Below are 8,405 nucleotides of genomic sequence, written 5' to 3'. Positions count from 1 at the left end.
CACACACACACACACACACACACACACACACACACACACACACACACACCATGGAACAGAGTCTGACAAGCGCTGCGAGGATAACAAAAGATTAGGCTATTTACTCAGTTAAATGGTTGTTTTAAGTTCTTTTAAAACAGGTCGATTATACAATGAATAATAGGCCTTTAATTAAAATATTAACACTGCAGTCATCAAAAATCAATGAAATAAAAAGCTTAGCCTATATTAAAGCACCAACTTTCAAAAACAACCTGTTTAACACTAAATACATTGCTTCTCATTTTTTTCCACTATGTATGGGCCACAAGAGAAATATTAAGGGAATAAATTAAAACAGTTAGCTGTCACACTTCTTGGGAGGCAAGGAGCGAGGAAACACGGAGATAACTTCAATTCACAGTCTTTAATGAGAGGAACGAGGAAACACAGAGATAACTTCAATTCACAGTCTTTAATGATCACACAGGGAACGTAGGAGACACTGGAACACAAGGAATGACGTTTGAGGACCGACAAACACTAACTGAAAGGACTGGTGCTTTTAAACACTGGGTGATTAGGGGTACACAGGTGCATGGAATGACTAATTCATTGAGACACGGCACACCTGGGGAGGGAAAACAACACAATGAGTCCAGGGGCGTGACATTACTCCCCCCTTCCGGAAGGTGCGTCCTCGCACCGTAGAAACAACTTGGGGAGGGGAGTGGGTGGGAACTAGGGAGGAGGCTCAGGTGGAGGACGGACACCCGGGAGGGGGCCGGCAGACAGATTCCCATCTGGGAGGGGGCCGGCAGATAGAGACCAGGGAGGTGACGAAGGAGGGAGGAGACAGGTGGGGCCCGGAGCAGGAGGAGCACAGCAGGACCCAGGCCACAGCCATAACGGCGGCCCATGGTGGAGCCGACAGAGGGAGGAGCCATGGAGGAGGAATGGCCACCGACTCCAGGGGGCCGACCAACAGCGGCGGAGCAGGTGGTGGAGGAGCCCGAGGCGGAGACGGAGAGCCAACGAACCAGGGGGATGCCAAGAATCCGGGGGGCCAGGGTGGAGCCGAAGGCTCTGGCAACCAAGGCGGAGATCCGCGGTGGAGCCGGAGCGACTGAGGACCAAGGTGGAGCTGGCGGGAGGAAGGAGCCCAATGGGTATGGTCCTCGAGAGCTTTGTCTCCCTGCTCCAGCAGGAGGAGGAGGAATTTGGGGTGAGTGAAGGGATCCATGGGGACACAACGGAAAGAAAAACACTGAGAAAAAAAAATGGAAAACAAACGGAGGGGAAAACACGGAAGTTACTGTTTTTGTCGGTCCTTCTGTCACACTTCTCGGGAGGCAAGGAGCGAGGAAACACGGAGATAACTTCAATTCACAGTCTTTAATGATCACATGGAGAACATAGGAGACACTGGAACACAAGGAATGATGTTTGAGGACCGACAAACACTAACTGAAAGGACTGGGGCTTTTAAACACTGGGTGATTAGGGGAACACAGGTGCATGGAATGACTAATTAATTGAGACACGGCACACCTGGGGAGGGAAGAAACAACACAATGAGTCCAGGGGCGTGACATTAGCTATGTACCATTATCAGCATATGTTGAAGTAGATTTGTCTCTCGTTGTCTCTAAGAGAATATGCTGCGTCAGATGCCGAAAGCTCCATCATTACTCCATCATTCCGTTTTTACTTTCACTTTCTGCACAGTGAATTGATTGAGATTAAAATGCTCACCGGAGTAACTCTTACACAAAATTTGCTTGTTGATATCCATTGGCTCACCTTCATGGTTTAAGACAGAAATATTTCCAACATTGCGACGTAACCAATTACTCCCCTACCGAACCGTGACACCACTGTGTCATATTGAACCGAACCGTGAATTTTGTGAACCGTTACACCCCTAATATATATATATATATATATAGTAAGTTATCTTCAGAGAGCAAGTTGCTATGGCTTCTTACATACGTTACCTCCATTTTTGGAACTGAAAGTTGAGGTTGTCCGCTTACTTACCCTTAAACATACCCAAAGGTTATGTTAAGAAAATATATGAGGAAACTCAGAAAAATCTCACTTTAAAAAAATACAGCAAAGCTATAGTTATTGGAGCTGTTGCAGGACTTGCAATAACAGGGGTAGGATTAGCTGGGGCAGTTCTTCTAGGAGGAACAGCAGCAGCAGCAGCAGGAGGAACAGCAGCAGCAGCAGGAGGAACAGTAGCAGGAGCAAAAGTATTAGGAATAGGAGCCTGTGTTGGAGCAACAAGTGGGGCAGCATATGTAAGAGTCGAAGATGTTTTGCAGCCTTCATCAACAAAAAAAGATAAAAATGAATAGAAATGATAATTGAAATGTTTAATCTGTGCAATGCATACACAGCAAAATCCTGAGTGTGTAAGGGGTCACCGGATGCCCATTTTCCACAAGTTGGTATGATTCTTTATGGTCTTCATGAAAAAAAAGTCTATAACATGCTGTCAAAAACAGCTCTGTTCATAGCAAGCCGTGTCATTCATTGCATGTCCTTTTAAATGCTAATGAGCCCTTCTCACCCCGCACCTCTCTTCTGTGAGGTGACAAGCCGTTCTCTGAGAGACTGTAAACTTTAAACTGCATTCATCCTGAAACTTGCTAACTAGCACATTATTTAAAAAGGCGATTTACAAAGATTCATCAAAAAAAAAAACGAACAGAGGCATTTAGGTAGATGAGTGTCTTCAGTGGCTCAGATGTCGCGAGTAAATGAAGACTGCCATGTTCATTATTACATCCAACAACAAAACACCTCAATCACTTAGGAGACATTCTTGTCTACACCTGCTCTGGTGTCGAAACAATGGCGGATTGATGACAGCTGACACGGGGCTGGTCTGTGCTAAAACCAAAGACTGATGCCGCTGTCAATCAACAATCGTGGGTGGTTGTGTACACACACTGCCAACACGCATTTCAGTTCAATCAACATGTAAAAGTACATTTTTGAATCTGATGACCCCTTTAAATGAACTCTGTTTAGAGTGTATTAAAGTAACACTGAATCAGAGTTGAAGTTAATAAGATAATTATGTGATTAATTAAGTGATGATTGAGCATTAGTGATGAACACCTGCTGTTAACAAGCAGAATCACTGAAGAAAAGTGAAGCAACAAGAACAGAAAAAAGAGAAACAACTACAACTGCGTTCCAGTCACAACCTTAGATGAAATCAACTGAAATAAAACACATTAAATCTCTCAAGATCTCAGCAGAAGAGGATTAAACAACTCCACAAACAGCATTACCAGCTTCACTTATTAACCAGTTTGACTTTATTTCTTTTATACAATAGTTATTATAGATCATCATTTGTCATGCATAATATGTCATTCGTATAACTTCTTTAGCATTGGGAATATATTTAATTTACTTTGTGTGATTTTTATTTTGCACTAAAGCCTACAATTATAATTGTTTCTTTATTCTGGAGTGTTTCAACACTTACTTTTTTGTAAATAAATGTTTCAATGGACCATCATTCTTTATTTACTTCATAGAAACATGAACCTACTTACTGTTAAACAGTAATAGTTTTCTTTTTGCTATTTGAATATGAAAAAAAAACTTTTTGTCGTCAGATCACACACGACACCCAGCAACGCACATATTAAAGAATAAACCTGTCCTTTTATCCTTTATATGGAATAATAAGTCTAAACGAATTACTCAAAATCACCTTATGAAACCAAAATGCTTGGGGGGCATGGCTTTGCCAAATTTTCAAACATTATTGGTCAGCAAATATAAGAAATATGCTATTTTGGGTGCAACATGACTTGCAATTTCATAAATTCCAGTTGGTACTAATGGAAGCTTTCTCTTGCCACCCAGCAACTTTAACATAATTTCTATGTACATCCATCCCCTCCAAACACTACTGTCGTTAAAAATCTTGTTGTTAAACATTCATTGTTCGCTCATATTCGTGGACACCATCCCTCTGTGCAGATGAAGGTGTGTCGCATTTATAAAAAGTTATAAATTAAGGCCATATGATTTCCGTGATGCAGAGGGAATCCTGGTGCCATGAAGATGGAATTTACAGTATAACGAGGATACCACATGAAAAGCGCAATCTGTTGGATGGATAAATCAAAAGATGATATATGTGTCTGTGAAGCATGAAGAGACTGCTATATAAATAATCTGCTTGTTTCTGCATGTCTCTGAGTGGCGCCATTTATCTACTACATACTGAAGTACGCATGACAATAATCGTGTTTTCAGTGTCTACATAAACATGAACATCAGCAGAGCTGGGGTGTATTCCAGAAAGCACGGTTAATTTACCATCTGTTAAACCCTGAACTCTCGGTTGATTAACCCCAAACCTTGCTTACTCGAGGTATGTGGTTCCAAAAACGCGTCCGGGAGTAAGTTCATTCAACACAGAGTATGTTCCTGATTAAGACTCAAGACATTCTCAACAGAGCGACGAATCGACAAGGCTAAGAAAAATCGCACCATGCTGTTTCTTTCTTCTTCTTTTGTTCATTTACATGCTTAGTGCATATCGCCACCTAATTGATGAATGTGCAATAATTTTTCTTTTTTTCTGTTTACTCTTTAATCCTGGAGAATAAGAATTATATTGTTTGTTTGATGCTAATTATATATTAAGTCATATCAGATCTGTATTTTTATTATAGAAATACATTATAAAAAATGCCGATCCATGTGTGAGATGATAATATAAAATGTAATAAGTATATATGATATAGTAAATTAAACATTACCTTGTCATAATAGTGTTTTATAATTTATACAGATAACTGATATACAGAACCTGCTGGTGCAGGTTCTCCCCCCATTTTACGAGTCTCTCTGCCTTCTTGCTGTTGGCTAAATAGAAGTCAATAGTTTATTTCATTACACTAATTAAGAAATGTATGTTGGATTAGAGAACATTTAATTATGTGAAAAGAGCATTAGACTATGTGGAAAAAGCCGCTGCACATTGAAATAGACACTGAATGATATTTATTGAATATGTCAAATGTTTGTAAAGTCATGTAGCCTACACCCATAAACCTTTTACACTTAAAGCTTTACCTGACTGAATTATGTTTTTATGTTACATTTTTTTCTGCTGCCACGGTTTTTTCTTTTTTTGCCCTTGGGATACCGTTAAAATTAAGATTAGTTCAATAACATATTATAACAGTGATTAAGAATTTAAGTTACGTATTGCGTAGTCTTTTTGTCGGGTGCTGTTGCCATGGTGAATCGTAATTCCGGAGCTCCATTGATCATGGCTTTTCAAGGATTGAACTAGCTCTGTTCAGCTGTCCAGAAACCGAAAACTCAAGAGTTTCCAATCTCGGGGCAAGTCAACTCAGAGTTCAAGTTTTAACTCATTGTTGAACCTCCTTTCTGGAATACACCGCAGGTTAGTTTCACAGAGTAAGTTACTATGGTAACTTACCGAGAGGTTTAGTTTTGTCTTTTATTGGAACCGAAAACCCTGAGTTTCCCTTTTCTGGGGTTAGCAGTCTCTGAGTTTCCAACAAAACCCGCTTTCTGGAATACACCCCAGGGGTCTGTTCTTCGTACCTCGCTTATTACATCCGAGATGATTTGAAAGATGCCAGGTCTTTTTAATCGTGATAACTGATATCTAGCTAATTTGGTTCTTCAAACGAATTTGCGGATTTGATTAAAATATCTGGATTAAGTTGTCTAAGATTACTGCGCGTTCTCGTGTTCCCCGAAATGGGCAGATGTATCGATACTCGAGACCACGATCAGCAATGTAGCGATTGGCTGGCGGCAAGACAGCAACGCAATGACATAATTAAAAAAGACACCTGACCAAAAAACTTGACGAATTTCTGGAAACAGCCAATCGAACAAAACTACATAAATTTAATAATAGATCAATGAAATGTGCACTGTTTTTATTTTATTTTATTTACATTTTTCCTAATTATTTATATTCATGATTTCTAGTATTTGTACAGGCTTTACATTTTTATTTCAGTGTTGTAATTAGTTATTCATTGAATTTGAACTTTGAAGCAGATTTGTTACGTGACAGCGGACTTTTATAAGGAAACAGCCAAGCGAACAAAACTACATAAATGTTATAATAGATCAATGAAATGTGCACTGTTTTTATTTTATTTTATTTACATTTTTCCTAATTATTTATATTCATGATTTCTAGTATTTGTACAGGCTTTACATTTTTATTTCAGTGTTGTAATTAGTTATTCATTGAATTTGAACTTTGAAGCAGATTTGTTACGTGACAGCGTTTATTAAAGTTTCTTAATTCAAGCCACTCCCATAATAAGTGTCAGCACTCAAATGAATGCACGGCTCAGATTAACTGTATAACATGTGTGTAAGACTCCAATACAATTATAATGTAATTATTTAATCACAAATACATTTTTCAACCAGCAAACCTGGCTGTCTATAATGTTATAGATGATGACTACACAACATTATAATATTTTTTGTATTTATTTTTAAATTATTATTATTGTAAATTACTGTCCCTGGATCTGTAGGGTACTCTTCTAATAAAGTAGCAGTGGCTGGGACAGATTTTAAGTATCAATTCTGCTTACAAAGATGCGATCTAATCCTGTTTACATGAAATAAGCCTGCTCCCAAGCAGGTTTAAGCTTAATGACCTGTTGCTATGACAGCAACTCCGGGATGAGCTTCGAAGAACCAATCAATCCAAGATCATGCCAAATCATCAACAATAAAATCCAGCTAACTGAGTTAGCGACGTACGAAGAACAGGGGTGTATTCCAGAAAGCACGGATAACTTACCATCTGTTAAACCCTGAACTCTCGGTTGATTGACCACAAACCACTGCCCACTGAAGGCTCGTCAGTAGATCATGCGCTGATCATGCATGTGCTGATAGCGCTGAAGTGAACTAAGCCTGGAACATAACCTGCTCCGGAGCAAGTTATCTTCAGAGAGCAAGTTGCTATGGTTACTGACATACCCTGAAAGTAACCTCTGATTTTGGAACCGAAAGCTGAGGTTATCCGCTTGCTTATCTTCAAACATACCTGGGTATGTCACATAACCTGCTTTTTGGAATACCCCCCCTGAGGTGTATTCCAGAAAGGAGGTTCAGCAAACTCTGAGTTAAAACTTGAACTCTGAGTTGACTTACCCTGAGATGGGAAAGTCTGAGTTTTCAGTTTCAGAACAGCTGAACAGCTTATCTATGCACAATCAGCTTGTAACACTCCAAAGAGAAAGGAAAACTTGAAATCGCATCATATGACCCCTCACTGTTAAAATATCAGAGGTGAAAACCTGCAGAATGGTAAGTTATTGAAGTAATCTCAATTTTTATGGTACCCCACGGGCAAAAGAAGAAAAAAAAAACACCTGGCAGCAGAAAAAATTAAACATAAAAACATAATTCAGTCAGGTAAAGCTTTAAGTGTAAAAGGTTTATGGGTGTAGGCTACATGACTTTACAAACATTTGACATATTCAATAAATATCATTCAGTGTCTATTTCAATGTGCAGTGGCTTTTTCCACATAGTCTAATGCTCTTTTCACATAATTAAATGTTCTCTAATCCAACATACATTTCTTAATTAGTGTAATGAAATAAACATTTGACTTCTATTCAGCCAACAGCAAGAAGGCAGAGACTCGTAAAATGGGGGGAGAACCTGCACCAGCACCACTGACAGATGAAGAGGAGATGGCCACAATATTAAAATCCAACAGGGAAAATAATAATTGTTGCTTTTGTATTTGTAGGAAATAAAGATGACCAAATTAGTTGTGAATAATTTGTTTATTTAACAGCTGTGGTAGTGGTTACGTAGAGCTGTAGTCAAGTCCAGCTTTGTCGAGTCCAAGACAAGTCCAAGACCAGGACTAGTCGAGACCGAGTCAAGACCGAGTCCAAGGACAGTGGTCTCCAAACTAGTGTGTCTAGTGAGAGCTTGATTAGCTGGTTCAAGTGTGTTTAATTAAGGTTGGAGCTAAACTCGGCAGGACACCGGCCCTCTAGGACCGAGTTTGGAGCTGTAGGATCAAATAATTTTTATTTACTTTTTTACATTTTATTTACTTTAGGTATAGCAATTTCACACAAGCTGAAGTGCAACTTCACATTTTCCGTCTTTTGATTGTAGTGTAACAATATTGTTATACAATATTATATACAATATATTATATATACACTCAGGGTTTGAAATTAACACCCTCCAACCCGCCAAATGCGGGTAAAAAATCAGCTGTGGCGGGGAACGCTGTCAAATCACCAGCCAATTTGGCCGGTTACTTTTCGTAAACTATGTTCATTCATTAATTTCTTGGGGAAGTTCATGCAGGCCAAATCTGCACAGGTTTAGCGCAAATACTGAAC

The 8,405-nt window shown here is 39.3% G+C and overlaps 1 long non-coding RNA gene across 1 annotated transcript in view; it reads right to left on the bottom strand.

The window, feature by feature from the left end:
* Nucleotides 1-7,934, bottom strand: part of LOC107668091 (uncharacterized) — an 8,594-nt gene extending 660 nt beyond the window's left edge. The window contains exons 1-2 of the long non-coding RNA XR_001631850.1: nt 7,857-7,934; nt 6,819-6,824 (exon numbers count right to left, since the gene is read on the bottom strand). This is a non-coding gene — a long non-coding RNA (uncharacterized LOC107668091). The remainder of the gene's footprint in view (nt 1-6,818; nt 6,825-7,856) is intronic.
* Nucleotides 7,935-8,405: the final 471 nt, after the last annotated feature.

This window comes from Sinocyclocheilus anshuiensis, unplaced genomic scaffold, assembly GCF_001515605.1.
Source record: "Sinocyclocheilus anshuiensis isolate Anshui unplaced genomic scaffold, SAMN03320099.WGS_v1.1 scaffold1030, whole genome shotgun sequence".
NCBI classification, from domain to species: Eukaryota; Metazoa; Chordata; class Actinopteri; order Cypriniformes; family Cyprinidae; genus Sinocyclocheilus; species Sinocyclocheilus anshuiensis.
Note: the sequence above shows the minus strand (reverse complement) of the source record. Positions and strands in the feature narration are given on the sequence as shown.